The sequence below is a fragment of the Accipiter gentilis genome, chromosome 10, assembly GCF_929443795.1.
Source record: "Accipiter gentilis chromosome 10, bAccGen1.1, whole genome shotgun sequence".
Classification (NCBI taxonomy): domain Eukaryota; kingdom Metazoa; phylum Chordata; class Aves; order Accipitriformes; family Accipitridae; genus Astur; species Astur gentilis.
The window spans coordinates 17,076,236-17,096,205 of NC_064889.1; positions in this window are offsets into that span (position 1 = coordinate 17,076,236).

Genomic DNA, 19,970 nt, shown 5'->3' on the forward strand with positions numbered 1-19,970 from the left:
GGGGAGGAGAGGAGAGGAGGGAGGGGGCTGCACAGGCCGAGCCTCCCTGCGCCGCCCCCCGCGCCCGCAGCTGCGGGAGGGGGGCTGCCCCGGCCGGCCCCAAGCGCTGCGGCAGCGGCCGGCCGGGGGGGCTCGCCAGCCCGCGGGGACGGTGCGCGGCGGGGAGGCGGCGGATCCGCGCTTCGGCTTTTTGAAATTATTAGTGTTATTACTGTTATTATTCCTGCGAGTCCCGGCCGCTCTCGCAGCCTGGCGACCTGCGGGGGGGCTCGGCGCGGAGCTCCGGCGGTACCGAGCCCCGGAGCGGTCCGTCCCCACCCCGCCCCCCCCCGGTCCCGGGCGCTGCTTGGGGTGGGGAGCAGCAGCCGGCTCGGCAACGCTGTTTCCCCCCTCCCGCCGTGCCCCCCAAATCCGGGCAGAGGGGGACAGCGCTCCCGCAGCCTGCTGCAAAGGCGTGCAGGGGAGGGGGATGCCCAGCCTGAAAGGGAGCCTCTTCCCACTCGGGGACGTGGCAGCCCAGCGCCCACCCCTGCACGCCCACCGCCCTCGGGGCGCAAGGGCCACGGATGCACAGGCCTCCGGATGCTGCGCGGCTGCCCGCCGTACCCGGCCTCCCGCTAGGCCAGGGGTGCCCTACCTCCCCTCGGACAGGAGGGTCGTGGCCTTCGCGGCGATGGGGTCTGGCGGCGTGGGACGCCAACGCAAGGTGCTGCGGCGTGGGCTGCACGGCGTGGGAGTGCCCGCCTCGGTGGCGGGTGTGCCGCGATGCCCGCGCAGGACCAAGGCACGCTTGCTGCCAGTCCCGGCAAGCCAGAGCTTACCTTATGTCAGAGCATCGCTTCTTCCCTTGCTGATGGTCGGCTTGCCACGCCACCCAGAAAATATTGCAGAGAGTTTTTAATAGAGGTGTTGCCGGGAGAATAAAGCCGTAAGGTGTCAAAGGCTTGACTTTTCATCTCATCAGTTCCCACTGTTGGGGAAGTGGACTATCAGATTTTCTTTCCTAGATGAACCAATTCAAAGGGTTGCATGTACAAACACGTCACGGCCATCAGAGCGCTATGGACAAACTGGCATAAAACTCTTGTGTTTTACTTACCCTGACAACCTTGGGAACAGCCCTCTCTGCTTTCCTGGGAGAAACAAGGGGTCAGGAGGGGGATTTTGTCCGAAATCCACTGACGTGCAAGTCCTTCCGCTGACTTTGAAGAATACTGTATGCGATTCGCTGTATACATAGTATCTGTAAAGGCACTTAACGCACATAGCAGCTAATACAAGAGGAGAAGATAAACATACATCTTTGCAAATGGAAGAAAAACGTGTTTATAATACATTTATTCTTACCGCTACTTAACAGCACTGAAAGAGGCAGTGTCCTCGGGCCCCATTTTCCACACTTTTGTCAGATTGTTTTACGCTATAAGTAGCCGTTTACTTGCAAATTGCATGGCTGGATGATTTCGACCCTACACCACTTCCTATAGAGCATGCCTTCAGGTCATCAGAAGGGGCAGAAAAGCTCTCTGTACCCTTCAGAATTGCAAGCACCAGAGAATAAGTAGGAAACATTTCTGACTGCTAGTCCAGGTCTAGCTGATCTTACTTGGTTTCGTCCAGGATCTGACAGGTTCCCAGAGTTGGCTCCCATAGCGAAAGCTGGTCCAGCTAGAAATTAAGGAGCATAATAAAAATAATAATAATGAGATCGATGATGCATTCCCTGATTAAGAAAGAAGATGTCTGATCAACGATCCCCTGATCGACAGGAAGTCCCCAACCACATAATCCTGAACTCCTCCTGGGAGGAAAAGGGACCGTGCAGCTGAAATGGTCATTCATCAGCCAGTGCTCCCTTGGCACACAGTCCTGCCGTGTGCTCGCTGGCCTGAGTTGTAGCTGTGACACAAAACTGCCTCCTGTAAAAGCCTGGTGAGAATTTGCAGCAACTTAAAAGCTCACGGCTTCAGTGGAAGGGATGCTCTTCAGTGCATGCCCTTTGCTCCCCGGTTGCATGCAGCATATTTCATGCAGAGCGTTGTTCCTTCAGCCCCAAATCCCTCAGATCCCTCAAATCGAGGGCAACTGGGAGAAGCCATACCCCAAAGGCAGGCTGCAGCCAGAGGAAAGTTTGATGACTTTGTCTTTTGCCTTCCTCGCTTGTCCCTCAGCACACAGAAATTACATTTAATTGATGGCAAGGGTTTCATTAGCTTTTTGTGGTCTGTGACTAGTGGCATATAATTAGGAATCACCTGCAAAAATTGGTTTGAAACAGTTAAACACGGTGGAGATTCATAAACACAAGACGTTGATTTTACAAAAAGACACTGGGTAGCGTGTCCCAGGCTGAAGGCCATGCCTAAGGCGGAAGGGGTGAAATAGTGCTTGTGGGCAGCTGGGCTGGCCCGTCTTGGGGCCAGAGAAAACCTCTCTGAGCATCTTGGGGTGCTGCAGGTCAGCAATGACACACACCCCCCCCCCTTCCCTTGCTTTCCCATCTGGACTCCAGTTCTCCCCCCCGCTCCCCAGGCCAGGTTTGACAACAGCTTCAGTGGGAATTTTGTCCGAGGGGAGAGCACCAGATTGGCTCTCCCTGTCCCCATTCCCCATCTAATTTTAGCACCATCATCTTCTGTTTCCCCTCCCCACCTTTCCTTGACATCTCTGCTTTGTTCTCCACTCTTCTTTTCCCTTTCATCTCCTCTTCCCTTCTGTGGCTGGCACATTTACCTTGTCTGGCTCCCCCATCGCCTCCACCTTCCCCCAGACCTCCCATCTTTCCTGCCGTCCCCTTCAGCAACTCCTTCCAAATTAAGCGGGTGACCCACTGGATGTAGGAGATGTCTCCTCGAGCCAGGACTGTCCAGGACTCAGCACACCCGCCGTTCCCAGCTTGTCTGGCGTCACAGCGCTGCAGAAACAGTGCCCATCTCCTCAGAGGGGCCGCAGCCTCTTCCCTATGTGGCATAGCTCTAATATAAAGATAGTTCAGCCCAATTTGCTTGCCAGGGCCAGAGCATGTTCCTCATTCATACATGATGTTAATCCCAGCTACACAAAAATGAACATGTTGCCACTGTCTTGTCCTCTCTCACAGCAGCAAAGGTGCTTTTTGTTTGTGCACAGGAATAACTCCACAGGGCTGGAAACACTGAAGCTGATGGATGCTGAAGGAGAAGCTCGTGTTGAGGGTAAGGTCTAAGGAAGAAAATCTGACTTTCATCACTGCAATACTCACTAGCTATTTCTCTGACACTTTCTGGCGCCTTCTCCATGTTGATAACTCCCTGTGGGGAGGTAGGGTTTTTTCCACTCATGTCTTGTTCACACTCCCTTGCAAAACTTTCTTTCAGTTGCAACCCCTCTAGAGCAATATGCATCCAACGAGCTGATATAAACTGCAGCAAGCCTGGGTTCAGGGCTCTCGCTTTGCCTTATCTCATGCGATGCGTCTGTAGCACCACACAGCTGTTACATGCTCTATCTTGCAAAGACTTACACGAGTGATTAACTTAAACCAAACTGCTTGTCCCACTGACAGCAAAGGGACTGGCCCAAGAGCTCATTCTGAAGCGCTAAGAAATCTTCACGCAGCAAGCCTTTTCTTCACCTTCCTTATTGCAACCTCTGGGCAAATTTGTGCCATTAGAAAAACAAGAGCTCAACACACCAAAAACTTTTCAACCAACTTGGTGTTTTAGCTGCTCTAAGGAACCCCCAAATAATTTCCTGATAAATCTCTTTTACTGAGACGTAAAAGAAAACTAATTTCATTTTAACTGGGACGTGACCATACCTAGCACCTTCTTCAGCACAGACATTTCTTAAATGGCTAGCAGCAGTCAAATGGTATTGAAATGTAGAAAAAAGAGTCCTTCACCAGTACAGCTTACAGCACAAGAGACTGGTTTGCATTTGCCAGTGTGCCAACAGCAAGTCCTTAGTCTCTTCTGGGTTTGCTTTTAAGATGAAGAGAAAATCTAAAGCCCAAAGCATAGCCCTATGCTGGGAGTACAAGTAGTTACATTCCAGTTAGACAAGGCTGGCTGAGCCTGGTGTGCTCCCTAGAGTGTTTAACCGGGATTTAGGAGAGCAAGGACAGCCGCCCCCCAACCCCGCCCTGAGGGGGAATGGCTGGGCAGCCCAGGGTGCTGCTTTCTTCCCCTCTCCGTCACAGTCTGGGATTCTCTCCTAGGTTAAAGACAAATACCAAAACTTTCTGCATCATTAAATAGCACTTAGCAATACGTAGCCTGCAGATTGCTATTTTTATCAAGTACTCCGTATTTGCACTTCCTCTGAAATCTCAGTAGGGTATCAATATTGCTGAAGTTGGCTTCTGCGGCCAGCGTGCACGCAGGCTATGCCTGGAAAGATGCATCTTTGAGTTGGCAGTGGTTACCAGTGAGTGATTGATAATGGGCAAACTTCTTGTTCAGCTAAACGGGTTTTGGCACAGGATCACTTGAAATATAACAACCACCAAAAAAATCAGTCTGTTGAATAGCATCCACCCATACCAGATGTGCTGACTGGAGATTATGCCAAATTCTTCAAAGCAGTACACTTGACAGCAGTCCTAGGAAGAAGTGATTTTTTTTTCCCCCAATATATTTACAAACAAAGAGAAAAGTAACTGTGGAGTGGGATGGATAAGATAAAATATTTTTGTGAATATTGGTCTAAATTGTTTAATGAGTTTCCCTCTGCTATGTTGAATTTCCAGTGGGCGTGGGAACAACCGGCTTTTGCTGGCACAAATGCCTATGAGAAATAAACCCTCCATATTGCACGTTTGAGCATTTGTAAAATGGACTTTTAAGACCATGTACAAAAACACTGATTACTGAAGCGATCGCAGGCTAATCCATCTGAGAGAAGAAACTTTAAGTTTGTTTAACCAACTGAAGCAGACCCAGAACAATTTGATTATTTATATTCACGATGAGTATTTTTATAAATGAGCCTTCACTTGGACTTTTCAGTTTGGATCTTTTTGAATGCATTGTTAACCATGAGCAAAAGGGGCAAGTTTCAGACACTTCTCAGGCTGTAGCACAGACAAGCTTCCTTTCTGGAGTGAACCTACACAAAAGCACACGTGCAACTGATTTTAGGTCAAAAGTGGGGGGAGAAAATAATCAGGGGCTGCTTTTTGATTGCAGCCTCTAGGAGGGAGCGAGCATCTTGCAGAGTGCTGGAAGGCTGCGCAGATGGAGCCAGCGCGGCTCACCTTTATCTGCGCTCAGCCATTGCTCCGGCTGCTGAGGCACCAGTTCCTCTTGATCTGACAGGTGAAGGCAGCAGCAAGAGTGACAGGTAACCACCTGTCTACTTTGCAAGATTTCCTCGACCACAGCTCAACAACAGGCTGTGTGGGATCTTGGGTCAAAGCTGGAGACACATTTGTTCCGTGTGAGCTCTTGGGAAGGTGTTACCTTCCATACCGAGTTCCAGAGAGGAGAAGGTATTTCCAAGCTGTGCAAAGTACGTGCTGATTTCTTGCACGTTCAGGTGAATTTTCTGTGCAATCTGTCTCTCTGTTGGTTACTGGCTTATCCCCAAGTCTTACCCATCAAGGTTTTCTAAAGGAAAATCAAAATAACCTTCCCATGAGAGTTAAAAGCTGAAGGAAGATATTTCACCACCAGGGATGCTCCGAGATGGAGGGTGGCACAGCCCTGTCTCCCTGCTGTCTTTAGCCTTCGCACCATTTCCATGCCCATGACCTGACCAAATGCCCACTGAAGCCAGAGGAGACTTTCCAGTCATATCGATGGATGTCAGATTGTGCTCACTGGCACTTAGGTAATACGTTAAACAGTCTTCAAATTTCTTGTGGTCGCCAAGGAATTCACAAATGCCTTAGCTTTTACCGCCCTGAGTAATTATTTATTGGGATGGTCTTTTTATAGAAACCCCTTAAAATGTCCATCCAGATTTTAAGGCCAGCAGAGACTATTAGCTCATCAGTCTGCAGAATAGCGTAGCCCATAGCATTTCACTCAATAAACACTGTGTTTAGCTCAGCAGTTAGCATTTGATTAAAAACTATCTTCCAGAAAAGCCTGCAGTCTCCACTGAAGACATCAAGGAATGAAGAAACCATCGCTGCCTTCAGTGGTTTGTGTAGTGCTTGATCGCCTCTTGGGTTTAAAAGTGAAACATGTTTACTGCAAAATACCCCCACGCCTTTGGACACCTCTGGACACTCAGCTGGGGAGTACCAACGCCTGAAGCCCCCGTCCATGCATGCATCCCCCACAGCATCAACCTGGTACGTCTTGAAGAGAAATCCCTGGCACTGTCCTACAGGATGGAGCTATTCATCCTAATTGCGGCCTTGCAGTCTGGAAAACGAAGGCAGAGTCTTTGCAAATCATTGTTGAGTGAAAGGACAAGTTCTCACTTCTGCAAGGTGAGCCCAAGGAAAGCAACCATCACTGCTATAGAGAGGTTTAATTCTGACTCTTTTTTCAGCAGATCTACCGTTGCACCTTTTGGCCATTTGCTCTCTCAATGTTCCTTCCTTGCTTGTTCAAAGCTCCAGATTCCCATCTCCTCTGTCAGTTTTGCTCCAGGAAACAGTATCTCATTGTGGGAGTAGTTCTAGGTCCAGCTTGTTCATGTCTGATGGTGAGCAGGATTTCACCTCCACTTAACCTTGGGCTTCGTTGGCCCTGCTTTTATTTATATCCATTTCCTGGATCTTCACCATGGGAATAAGAATCATGTATCAACCAGATGCTCCAAGGCATTCACAGATTAAGCAGTATGTTCTGGCTGAGCCCATGCAAAGCAGAGAGTCAAAAAGGAAGGCAACTGCTGTGCGGGGGCCAAGGTCAGCTTCCCTGGGAGAGGACCTTCTCCTGACCTCCCACATACCAGGCCTGTGCAGGGTGATTTATGGAAGCACTAAAGGAGCTCTTTCACATATTTTGTCCCAAATCTCTGAATTGTTCACTGCTCTTAGTATCCTTTCCTCTCAGCTGTGTTGGTCTGCCTTAAAATCCTTTGAAGGGATGTATGGTTTTCTGCTCCAAGAGTGGAGACTAGGTCAGAACATCTCTAGGGATAAGTCATTTCTTGCTGGCTTCTTTTGCACCACGTTGAGGTACGAGGTGGCCTAAGTCCACTGGTTGCAACCCAAAGATCCAGGCAGCACCACACATCAGGTTTTGTCTTCGGGCTTGGCTGGGGTTAAAGCACTCAATTAATTTGAAATTGTCAGCAAAAAGCCTATTGATCTCAGCAGCCCTAGGATTTCTGCAGTAGCTGGTAAGGCCAGAGCGGGTGGTATGACACCATCTGACTGCCGTTAGAAAATCAGGGAACAGTGTCTTCACATATTCCCATTCTCTTGTATTTCTTCCCTGTGTCACAGCCCTCTTATGGGTCACTGGGTCATTCACATAAGGTATTGCACGATATAATAAGATGCATCATAACAAGATGTCTTTATTAGCCAGAAAGTCATGCTTCCCCATGCTGGGAAAAATAGCAGATGAAAGACAGATGACCCATATGGATCACAGTAACTTAAATTAGATTATGAAGACAGCGAACTGCTTGTGACATATCTTGTACAAGGCTCTTTAACCACAACAAATAGATTGAAACCTTTCTAGCATTTAATCTTTTCTCCCATTGACTATGGGCAGATCACAGAGAAAAAGAATCTCACTTCCTTCTATATCTCTGTTGAATTTAATTAGGTTTGCAAGGTTTGCTCCCTGGGTGCATTACTCTAAGTCCTTACACTTTCCCTGTGATGTCTAGGGGATTATACACACGTTGAAGCCTAGCTCTTCCATAATTGCTTTATCAAGGGGGACCATGTAGAACCACATTTTAAATGGCAGTTTTGACACAATTTGTTTAGCACATGGGAAAGATGTAATACTTAAATCTTAATATAATAAGATATAATATTTAACTCACTCTTCTGCTCAATACCAGGGAAGACCCATGAGGTGTGTCCTATCTGACCTGCTTGCGCACATCAAATCCAGGATGACTCGGAATGGTCTCACCAGGAGATACAGAGAGAAGTCCAAGGAGCAGCATCCCAGGGAAGGCACAGCACCACAGCACGTGCCTCATGCCGAGAAGCTGCATCTCTTCACAGCTGGGCTTGAGCTGAGCAGGGTTGCTCAGAGCAAGAAGATATCAAGAACCAGTCAAGCATGACTCCTGGTGCCAACTTCTGGGCAATAAGTTTCAAGGTCAGGGCTGTACGTGCTCTGTGGAGCAAAGGCTACACCTCACAGGCAGTGCTGCCCTGCACTCCGTTTTCAGCTCCCAGCTGAAGCTGGGAAGAACAGAGATGCAGCTACTGCCTCCCACCTCTCTGCATAGGGAGGGAACAGGTCTTATGCTGCTCTCCCCTCTCACCACTATCTGAGCTGCTTGAGATGTTTTTTGAGTTGGTTTCTCCCATTGCCACCTTTGAACATTTGGACATAGCCCAGCCAGAACTTGCCTCTGAATTTGCAAGACAAAATCTCTTCATTGCATTTAACACTTGGGCAGAGAGCCAGACAAGATGGTATGGGAGACCTTATTCTTTCAGCATCAGTACTGTAAACTTCTCTGCCACCAAGTATTACTAAAGGTCAAGATCAAAAAAGAGTTTTTAAAGTCTCTTATAGACAATGATACCATGTAGACTTGGAGCGATAAGCATCAGAAGCATAGATGAGTTTTGGGAGGTGTCCAAAGATAGAGAGGGGGGGCAGAGGGGTACAAAAGCAGTGATGAGAAAAGTTTAATTTCTGCCAGTAACTGGTTGGTCTGGTTTTGCTCTTTCATGGCTTACTCTGACTTCACTTTGGAGGCGCTATGATGGGGGTTTTTTTTTAAATAAAAATTAAGCCATGACAATGCATTTCTGCAGTGCTCCCTAAAGTGTCTGCTGCTGGCCCTCCTGGTGACAAGGTCTTGCATTGGAGGGATCCTTTTGATCCAAACTGTTACGGCTGTGTCCCTGCTCCAGTGCTCCAGCAGGGCATGCCAGACTCTGCATGGAAGGATAAGAAGGTAATTGATCCCAGAGAGGAAAAGAAAGAGCCTGTGGCAAGAGACAGATGCACAAACTGGAAGAATGCAACGTTTATGCTTTTACCTAAATCGATAGTAACTACAAGAAGCTGCTGTAGCTGCAGGCTCTTCGTTAGACTGTGGGTGAGTCTCAGATCTGGAGAGGGGTTTGGCTATTCTTGTGTGCAAGAAAGTACCTGCAAACTGTGCATGAAAGGGGAAGCGAGGTGGAGAAAAACAAAGCCATCAAGAATTAGCTATGCTTGCAAATAGGCCCAAGGGGTAGTGGGCAATCTTCCTGCCCCAAGGACATGCCATTTTGGAGGTGTCAATATGTAGGCTGAGACCCAGGAGCTCATTTCACATGAGACAGTAAACAGATGTTTTTCAGGACCAGCTTTCCTGACCTAGGCTGGATTTGAAGAGGCAGATCAGACATCCACCAGTTCCCCGAGCATCCTGTCCACCTGGAGATCATTTATTTTGGCTCCAGTGGCAAGTAGCAATATGTGAATTTATCATGGTCAGATAAACACTAATAAAAAGTCCCATGTTAGAGCAATAGTGATTTTTCTGTCAAACCCACACTGAATAAAAGATAAACAGCGAAATTTCATTTTCTGCTCTGGAGCTGGAAGGACTAAGGTGTAGAAACACAACAAAAACAAACAACATGAATTCTTTGCAAATAGCTTCCTCTCTTCTAATTGCATTTCCCATCTAACTTCACTTTTGGTATGGCTTGTGGAGGTAACAGCTATTGATCTACAACTATTTTGACAAGGAGAGGTGCTGCAGAAACAGCAGAAATCTCATCAGGTCATTGTCAGCTAATCTGGCCACGCAGTAAGGGAGCAAACAATTAACACCAGGCAGTAGCTGCTGGGCTCATCATTATCCAGCAAGTATAAGGTCCTCTGAGGACTTGAATTCACATTTGGGTCCAGCTCATAATATAAAAGCCACACCTGAGTAATGTGTGCCTGCAGAGCTGATTTCACAGAGTACAGAAATACAAGCACAGGAGCTGCAAACATGTTTTCCATTGACTGGAGCGTACAACGTCTTATTTATCACGACTCAATTGATGGCTAAACTCACCCAGCAAACTCATAAAAGCATTAGTTTGTATTTGTTGTTCACATTCAGAGACATTATACATCAAAAAGGTCAATGCTTCCCAACTAATTCAATTATAACACAGCCATCTATCATACTAGTTCAGTTAATACCATGTTAGCTTGCAGTTTTTGGAGAATGATAAAAGTTGGAGTGTCCATACAGGGTATTCCACTTCAATGACAAACCTATTTGTGATAACAGAGCTCATTGCAAGCCTTTCTGCAGCCATTCTTTGCCAAATGCTTCGTATAATGTCTGAACTACTAGTTTTTGCAAGTGGCACGGTGGTTAAATGCATTGAGAGACAGTGCTGCAGTCTGAAAGCCATGCTGCCTATACAGAGCTTGAAAAATGAGAGTCCCCAAGAATGTTTTATTTGCTTGCATTTGTTATTAAAGGGATGGTGACGGGGATTCATTTGTTGGTCTTTTTTCAATAGATTTCATCAAGAAAGAACCGGCGCCCTCCCTGCACCGGTTTGGAAATCTGGATGTAAGACAGCTACAAGGCAAGGATTTATTTAATAAATCTGTGCAATCAGATAGAAAAAGAAAATATGATATTACAATTTTTTTTGGAAGTGTAGACAAGCAATCTGGACAACTACAGGCTCTTTAGTCTGATTTCACAAGCAAGGAAGGCTTTTTAATACATGTTGAAGGAAAGGGCTCTGGAAGCAAACGGTGGCAGGAAAAAATGCACCAAGATAAATCACACCAGCTATGCCATTATCTTTCTCTGATAAAAATCCTCATTTTTTCTAAAGCAGCACATATAACCTATCTGGACTTCAGCAGAACACCTGACATGGAAAATTAAGTTCATTGGAAATTATCTGGATTCATTCACAACTGGTAGCTAGTTCCTCACCCTCCCTGTAGGAGAGATACTGACATACCATTTTGAAAAGAGGATGAGCAGGTTGGGTAGAGGTTACCAGAGGAATTCCTCCAGGACTGTGGCCAATTTTGGTTACTATCTTCATTACTTACCCCTGCACAGAGCAGAAAGACACTAATGCCCTCAGCAGCATTAGACAGAAAGCTGGGAAGCATTCTTAGATAAAACCTGCTATTGCAGGTTCTTAGATGAAACCTGTGACTATTGCAGAGGAGAGGCAGAGGGATGGTTCTAACACAAACAGAAGTAAATTTATGGTTCTGTACTTAAGGACCAGCAAGAATATCTGTGAGCACCTGGAAGCCTATCAGCTGGGAGCAAGGGGAAAAGAGAAGTGTCAGTCTAGCACAGGATGGTCATGAGGGTTTGACATGCTGTAGCCATAGAAAAGCAAAGGTAACGTGATGAGTAGCTCTGCACACAGGTACTGCGGAGAGGTGTTGACACGTTTACAGGGCACAGACCAGGATGAGCATCACTGGGAAGGATGAGCACAACCTCACTCGGAATACCCTGCCCCATGTGGTCTCCTGTGCTCAGCAATGTCCAATTCAGAGCAAGAAGTAACTGGAATGAGCCCATGTTGTAAGAGGAGACTGTACAAGCTGCTTCATTTAGCCTTGCAAAATGAAGCCTGAGAGGGTCTGTGATTATTTTCTATAAATACATCAAGGGGGTAAACACAAGGGAGAGAGAAGAGCTATTTAAGCTGAGGAAGAATATTGGCACAAGAACAAATAGATGTAAATTGATGAAGAATAAATTTAGACTAAAAAAAATTCTTCAGAGACGTGAATTTTTGGAATAGCCACATAGACAGGAAGAATAAACTTTCCCTCTCTCCCCACCAGCCTTGCTCAGTTACTGAGCAGAGTTGTATGGCCCATTTGGGTGTGATGACAGCACGCTGCTCTCAAGCCATCCTCCAAGGTCTAAGCTCTCATGCCAAGCAGACTCAAGACTTGCTAATTGCCATCTCTGGTATCATGCAGGTCTCCAAGCCTCCATTCAACCCATACCATCTGCAAAGTTCCCAAGAGTTTCATACTTTCTTTTTTTAAATGTTGAGGTTTTCACCAAGGCTGTGGTTTCCTGGTCATGGGCCAGTGGCCAGGAGGACCATGGAGCATCCTGCCCTGTATACTGGCATCTGTGTGGCAGTGCGGAGAAGCGGCACAAATGCAACCGAAACCGCACATGCTGCAGACAGGGAGGCACGGCTGATTTCTAGCCAGACCAGTCACCAGGTGCCTGTTTGTTGTTCCGGCTGATGGAAAAACAAGGCCGATGGCAGGGAAAATGCAGCACCTCCCTTGCAGAGCCTGCAGCTGGGCTGCTTTAAAGCAATCAAAGCTTCAGCCTTGGTAAGCGGGCAATGCATTTCTCCCTTGTTTCAGCTCTCAGAAAGACTGGAAGTCTAGATGCTGCATGAAAGGAGGGCCAGGAGGAAGTGAGGAGGACAAGAATCGCAGTAACAAGGTTGGCACTACCAGGTAAAGTCCCCAGTCCTCTCACCAAACATACTCTGCAGAGCTCAGTGGGGCTCGGCGCATCCCATGCTAGGGCAGAGAATGGTTGAGCCAGCTCGGTTGTGCTGCCCACAGCCTTTCTATGGGACCACAGAGGGAACGTGTCTCTGGGATCCCCAGAGAAGACCAATGGACCAAGGGAGCCACCTCCTCCTCTGCCCATGTCCTGCTCTATCAAGGTGACAAAGAGACCTTTTGACACCCAGGTCCCCTCCATCACTGCAGGACCAACCTGCTGATTGCTGCCCTGTGCCTCTGCTGACCGAGGTGGATACTCAAAGGCAGCAAGGCTTAGCAAGAAGGGTTTGTACAAAGAAGAGCTCAGAATTATGGGATGTTTAACGTTAATGGGGATCAGAGACCATAATGCTGGACTCAGTCCTTATGCTAGTGGTAGAGCAGGCTTTTAAATCACACAAAAAATCATTAACCATACTTATACGGTAGCATTATTAAGAGACTCACAAAATACCATACCTAATCATAGTTAATGTACCATGATAGTAACAGTATGTGGGAAACTGAGGCGCAGAAAGTCAATGCCACAACTCATCAGTACTTCGATCATCCCTTCTCAGTTGAATTATCCTGGCTCTAGCCTTGCAAGAGGCCTAAAAATCATTGCTGTCAAGGTCAGAGAGACAAGCACCAACGTCAGGAACTGTTTTTCCCAGCTCTGTAGTGCCTCGCTCAAGTCGCGGCCATGGCCTCCCTCCCCGCAGAGAGGCACAGCAGCCCAGGAAGTCATTTTGTCACACCGAAGCTTTCAGTGCAGCACATTCACACTCACTGGTTGGATGGGCTTTCTCTGTCAGGCAATACATTTTAGCATCTTCTCTGAGCATTTTTTTCTCAGGGCAAATACATCATTTTCTCAAGTATTTTTACATTATCGCAACAGAGCAGCTCTGATGACACACAACTAATGTGGGACTTTGCTTTTACATTTTGTTGCAGCCTGCAATGAAATTACATGGAGGGCTCCCGAGACATATGCATTTTAAGTCTTTGCATATCACACTGGAAAGTGCCAACTGACCTAGCAATGAATGAGACAAATTCAGAAGCAGAGACTTAAGTGTATACTGGTATTTCAATGAGTGGGGCAATAGCACCATAATTCTCATTACTCTTGCTTTGAGTCACGCATGAGAACTCTCCTGCAGACCCAAATGACCTCATATATCCCTCAAGTGCAAATAGGAAATGCAGTCCTCTTCTCTGGACATCAACTACCAATTTGTGTGTTGCTTCTTACTGTTCAGATCATATTGTGGGCTGATATTATCACTTTTGCCATTAAGTTTATTGTTTTTATTTATACCAGCTGGAGTAATTCTTTTTAACAGAGACTATCACTGTTCTTTATAAATCTTACCACAAGGATAAATGAAGAGTAACTTATATTTTTTGCTAGTCTATGAATCCATAATTGGCATTTACTCTCTGATAGTTTACACAGATGAGGATCTTTCTCAATACATTTCTACACACAGAGAAAAAAAAAAACCATACACTTCTCCAGGAAACCCAATGAATATTGAATTGAAACCTTCCAGATTTTGTGTGCATGAGGGCTGATTTTATTTGCACGTTGAACTGCTAGATCTTAAAACCTGTTTTGCTCTATATAAAGAAAAACTTCAGAAAAAAAAAATTAATGGAATATTTGCTCAAAAGCTCTTCTGGCTCTGGGAACTTTCTGAAACATGACGTACCTAATGCAGCTGGGTACCTCTTACAGTTGTTGCAGATACAGCCATTGAAGGATGCTACTTAACATGGGGTACAGGGGTTCCCAGGACCTCAGAGCCCACACACACCCCCATTTCCAAGTACCAACCCTGAAACCCTAACTGGGGCACGACTCGGTGATGGCTCCAACTGGGACAATGGCCACCAGGACTTGGGCGAAAAGGCAGCCTCACACACCCAAGCCCTTGCTTTTTATTCTGGTGGACTGTAAGTCTTCCTAATGTGCTAGTGCTTTAGGAGAAGAAAAACATAAAGGACCTTGTTTTAATCTGAATCCATAGCAGGGAAAACAAGGTGTCGTGAGTGTGATACTGTTTGGGGGGATATTGTAGCTTCTTCGTCTTCCCCTAGCATGATATAAAGGTTCTATTAAAAAGGAAACTATCAGTTTCTTAACGGGAAAAAAAAAATGTCCTTTCAAAATGAATACATGTCAGTCCAAACTGATAGCTTAAATTAAATATTAAAGATTAAAAAAAAAAAATAAACCCCCTGAACCAGAGTTTGATTTATACAGTACTGTTCCTTCAGAGAGGATTTGTGGAAGCAAGAACTCACTCTGTGTTGTTCTTTGTAAAAGAAAAAGAACAAAATCAATTTTTATAAAGCAAGATTATTTTAGGAGTCAAGATACGCCAGCTGTATCTGGGACATCTGTTTTTCTCTCCCCCAACCTTTCTCTTATAAAGCAGCGACTTCAGAAAAGACCGAAAAGGTGCCCAGAGCCTGCCCCAAACGAGGTTATTACTGCTTTTCTCAATGTGATTAAGCTTGTCTTTATTGCAATCTCACCCATTTTCAGCTAACCTGAGCAGCAGAAGCACAGCTCTTTTCCCCAGACCCAAGTTTACTGCAGTCAGAAGCATCCCTGGTCCCACTGGGTGGTCTTTCACACTCTCCTCATTTGACTGCTCTCCTCAGGCCGGTAGGACACACCATTGGGCACATGGGCACCCAGCATGCAAAAATCACCATTTTCCCCAGGGGGCCCTGCTGTGTACGGGAACGGCACCGGCAGTACTTGTTAACAAAGCCGAAATGCTTAATTATTTCTCCGGCAAGCCCTGGATTCCCGAACAGGTGATTACAAGGTGATGTTTAATAGCAGTTGCAAGCCTTGCGCCCCATCTCCAGAAACAACACAGGCATGGACTATTCTTACCAGACTTTGGGCTCCTTAATCTCCCAGGCTCTTCTGAAAGGAATATTCACAGCATCTAGCAGTGTTACATTGGCTTTTGCAAAACATCCCCATCTTTCAGGAGCACGTGTCAAGTCATAGCCCAGGAGACGGCGAATGTCAAAAGCCCCTTATGCACGGCCAGTGTTTTACATCTTAGGGGTGGCCTGGCACCAAGTCTTCAGCTGCCCAAAGCAACTCAGATCCACTGGATCTGATGGACAAACTCCAGACCTAAACCAGGTGAGGAGGTGACCCTGGTGCCTGAGAGCAGGTAGGAACAGATGGGTGAGGGAAGCTGGTGTGGGGCTGCAAAAGGCAGCGTAGGGCATGGGAGAGCTTAAAAGGTGTGCCTCGCTCCCTTGTGGTGGATGCAAGCCGCCCACGGTGATGGAAGGGTTAATCAAACAACAGCTCCCATGCGGGCCTGTCTCGAAAAGGCTGTCTTTCACAAGTTGAAAAAAAATGAGAAAACAGCTGCTAAAGAGAGAGAAAAGATGCCGTATGGAAGCGGCATTAGAGAGAGAACTCCTCTGGGCTTGCAATAAGTCACTGGAGCAAGTTTGTTCTTAAATGTGTCTGAAATGCCTCCAAAGAGAAACATGTTATTTTGGAGAAGGATGTTTTTATATGGAGCATAAAAGAGATTAGTTGCCAATAGAAGAACACAGCAGAAGAAAATACTGAAAAACAACCCGAGACTGTATTAGTGCTTATCACGCAGGTCAGCACTCAATGTTAGGGTCTTGTTAATGCTGCCATACTTTAACTTAAACATATCAAAAACTCAAATGGACTAAGGAAACCCACATATGCATAATGAAATCAGATCATTCACCTGCCCCCAGCCAATTTAGAGAACAAGTTTCCTCTCCTCCCATCCTGCCTCTGCAGCCACTTGTACAAGTGAAGTGAGTTTGCATCAAGATTTCAAATATCTGGAAAACCCAGAAAAATGTTCAGATCAAGTTGGATTTGGCTCCATGACTTCAAACAGAAAATGCAAATCCTGTCACATGTTGCACACTCACAGCAGGATAGAGACAGAACAAAGGAACTGCTGGGACCTTTGGTAGAGCAACTGGCACAAAACTTGTGCTTTCTCTGAGCTCAGAAAGAGAAAGGCTGAAAGGCTGTCCTTACTTGTTACTGTTTTCTCTATGTTTATTTTCGCTCCAGAAAATGCTAAAATGCTTATCCAACTGCTGGTTTTTAATGCTGTCTGCTCCAAAGGGACCGGAACTATTTTACAACTCTTTTGGAATTTTGGTTTTTTCTGAAAAAAACCCACCAACAACCAAAAACCTGAAAGAAAACTGAGGATCTGGATAACTAGGTAAACTTCAACTTGAAGTTATCCGAAGTGCTATTAGGCAAAACAAAGGGATTTTATTAAAGCAGAGATGTGCCTCTTGCCATATGTTACTATATGCCCTTCCTAAATGCTCACAGATGCGGATGCTATGGCTATGGGAAGTTTATCAGGGATCCAGCCTACTCAGTGCTGGGCAAAATAGCCCTTTAAAACAAACAAAAAACCCCAACAAAACCAAAAAACCCCACACTCAGAAAGCTTGAGTCTTCCTAGGCAAACCAGCCCAAAGCTTCACCCAACTCTATGTCACCCAATGAACCCAAAACCTTTAAATCTTGCAGAAAACCCATCAGCCTCAAGTCACAGCCTTCAAGAGACAAAATCCCCTGGCTTTTAAAGGTTAATTTCTAGGCACATTGGAAGATACTTTATGTGTATGGCTTGGTTGGCTCCATTATTAATTTAGCAGGTTACAAAACTCTTGGTACATTCTCACCATGCTCTGCACTGGGGCATTAAGCTGTGGGAATTTTCCTCTCAACATTGGCATTTCATTATCTGCTTCTGTTGATTATTCAAACTGCATTAGATGTCAAGGCTTGCTAGATTCAAAGACCTCACTGAGATGAAGGCAGTTATATCCATCACTGACAATGCCAAGGAAATGAGTACAAAAGCTACACCATCCCTCAGGATAACAAGTGAATGGTAGGATGTAAAATATATCCACGCCATGCTTTATTTAAAAGTCTCTTGAAATGTCATAATAGCTTAGATTTAATAGGGGGAGGTGGGGAGGAAGGGGAAATCCATCCACTTTCAAGATCATGGTCTACAGCCAAATCTCAGTGAATTGCACTGGTTTTTGGCCCTCATAAGGTAGGTATAGGTATAATTCATACCTAGCTCACCTCTGCAGTACAGACACGCTCTAACCCTGTAAAATGGGAGGCATTTATACAGCAGAGAAACAAACTAAGAAATCTCCCCCTTCAGAGAGAGAGCTTGGTGCAAGAGTAGGTCCAGTCCCCAACCACCCCAGCAGCTTGAAATATCCTCTACAGACAAAGAACAGCTGAACGTAAGGATAAAGCAACCCCTTGGCTGCTCCAGCCTGGTCTGCAGCTCCAAAGAAGCCTCATCCTTCCCACCCAGGAGGTCTCCTGTGCCAAGGGCAGCCCTGCCCAGGGAGCCCACGAGCAGCACCTCCGTGGCCCGTCCCCTGCTGAGAATCCCTCCTGCCTGCCGCGTGCCTGGAGAGGCTCTCCAAAGCAGAGAGATTTGATCCCACACCCTTGCTCAGGCACAAACTGCAGAAAAGAGCCTGCACAGCCAGAAAAATGAATTTGCTTTTGTTCAATTTAAAAAAAAAAAGTGTGGGGGTGGGGGGTGGGGGGGTAGAGATTGCCTAATTATTCTCTCAGCTAACCATTTTAGCCCTGTTTTCTCCTACTAAGCGAATACCTTATGTGATTTCTGTGCTAAAAGCAGCTGAATGTCAGGGACATTGATCTTGGCTGCAGCGTTTGTTTTTACAGGGTTTGGATCTACTCTGTTTTGGCACCACATTATTGGTTTCTATCAGTGTCAAAGTGCCCCTTCCTCTTCTGTTTTTGCTTGCTCACAGAGCTCAGCCCTTTGGAAGGCAAGTGCCAGCCTAAGTACTTGGGGCAGCTAAACTGCCACGGGAGGAGACACTCCTCCTGTCCCTGGAGCACCTTCCCAGTGCTTCCCAGGGACACAGTTACCAACGGGATGGGAAAATTATTTCCACAGGAATTCACTGCCTCACTTCTGTACTGAAAAGACTAGGGGCATCACTGCCATCAGGTGCCCACCCACCAGCACATTGGGACCAAACAATACCAGTGGTGAAGCAGCAGGCGTTACATCCTGACCCTCCCGGCTTGTAACCACAATTTCAGCTTGAAAGATGACAGCTCTGTCAAATGAAAGAGAGAGAAGCCTCTGCCTTGCACAAGCCCCAGGCTCATTAAATGATTTTTTTTTTGTAATAACCTTCTTCTGCATGCAGAGCATCCTCATCCTTTTCTTTCTGTTACCTTCTTCCAAAATACTGAATGCTGTCTCCAGCTCCCTGCACACCCTCTAAAAAACAAGTACAAAGCATTTTCGCCCCCCTTCTACTATGATACAGCTGTGTAAAGGCAGATTAATCACAGAGCTCACGTTCATTTATTCATACCATTATAGACAAGAAATATTCTTTGGTTTTGAACGTTTATTTCTTTAACAAATGAAGGTTGGAGGTGCCAAAAGAGAAAAAGAAAGGAGAAAATAGGAGGAAAAAAAAACCTACATCAAAACATTAAACATAGGAGAATATCAAGCCAATGCACTCATGGACTTCTTGCCAAAATCACTTGAAAGACTTTCACAACTGAAACCAGGACAGAATAAAAATACTGAAAATACTAAATGAACATGCTGAACAATTAAAAACAAAATAAAAGGTGAACAGAAATGCTGACTGAAAAAACTTAGCTGTGATCCCAAGGCATTCCCACTATTCACCAGATCCCAAGTGCTTCTCGGGCCAGAGTTACCCTTCTCTTGTCAGGCAGCATGAGGACAGGGGTCCTGTTTGGGTCACAGGCACTGACTGGCATGGCCAAATCCTCTTCTCTGTCCCCAGCACTGTGACAGGGTGAGCAGACAGGGAAGGAGGCAGGAGTGAACTCAAATAATTTCTTCCCTCCTCCCAAGACTATAGGATGCTATGGGAAGGAAAAAAGCCACCTACTCCCGGCTTCTGAGAGGAGGGTCTCCGTGGGCTCTACACCCGAGCAGTGGATCCCCAATGGGGAAACCACTGACCTCCCACCTGTCCCTTGCTGCTGTGACACCAGAGACATGTGCTGCTTCCTTCTGAGAAAGGTCAGCCCATGAAGGGTCCACCCAAAACATGCAATAAATGGGAGGGAAGACAGTTCCACAAACGCACAGAGCTCATCTGAATTTCAGCAGAAGAGGATTGCTCGTGCTTGCCCCTGTCAAGGACAAGCAGGGAATTTAGCAGCTCGCAGACAAAACCTGGTACCAGTGTTTCTTGTAGCCTCCTGGCAGAGCAGCTCCCCTTGGCCTAGGCCAGCTGAAGCAGAGGGAG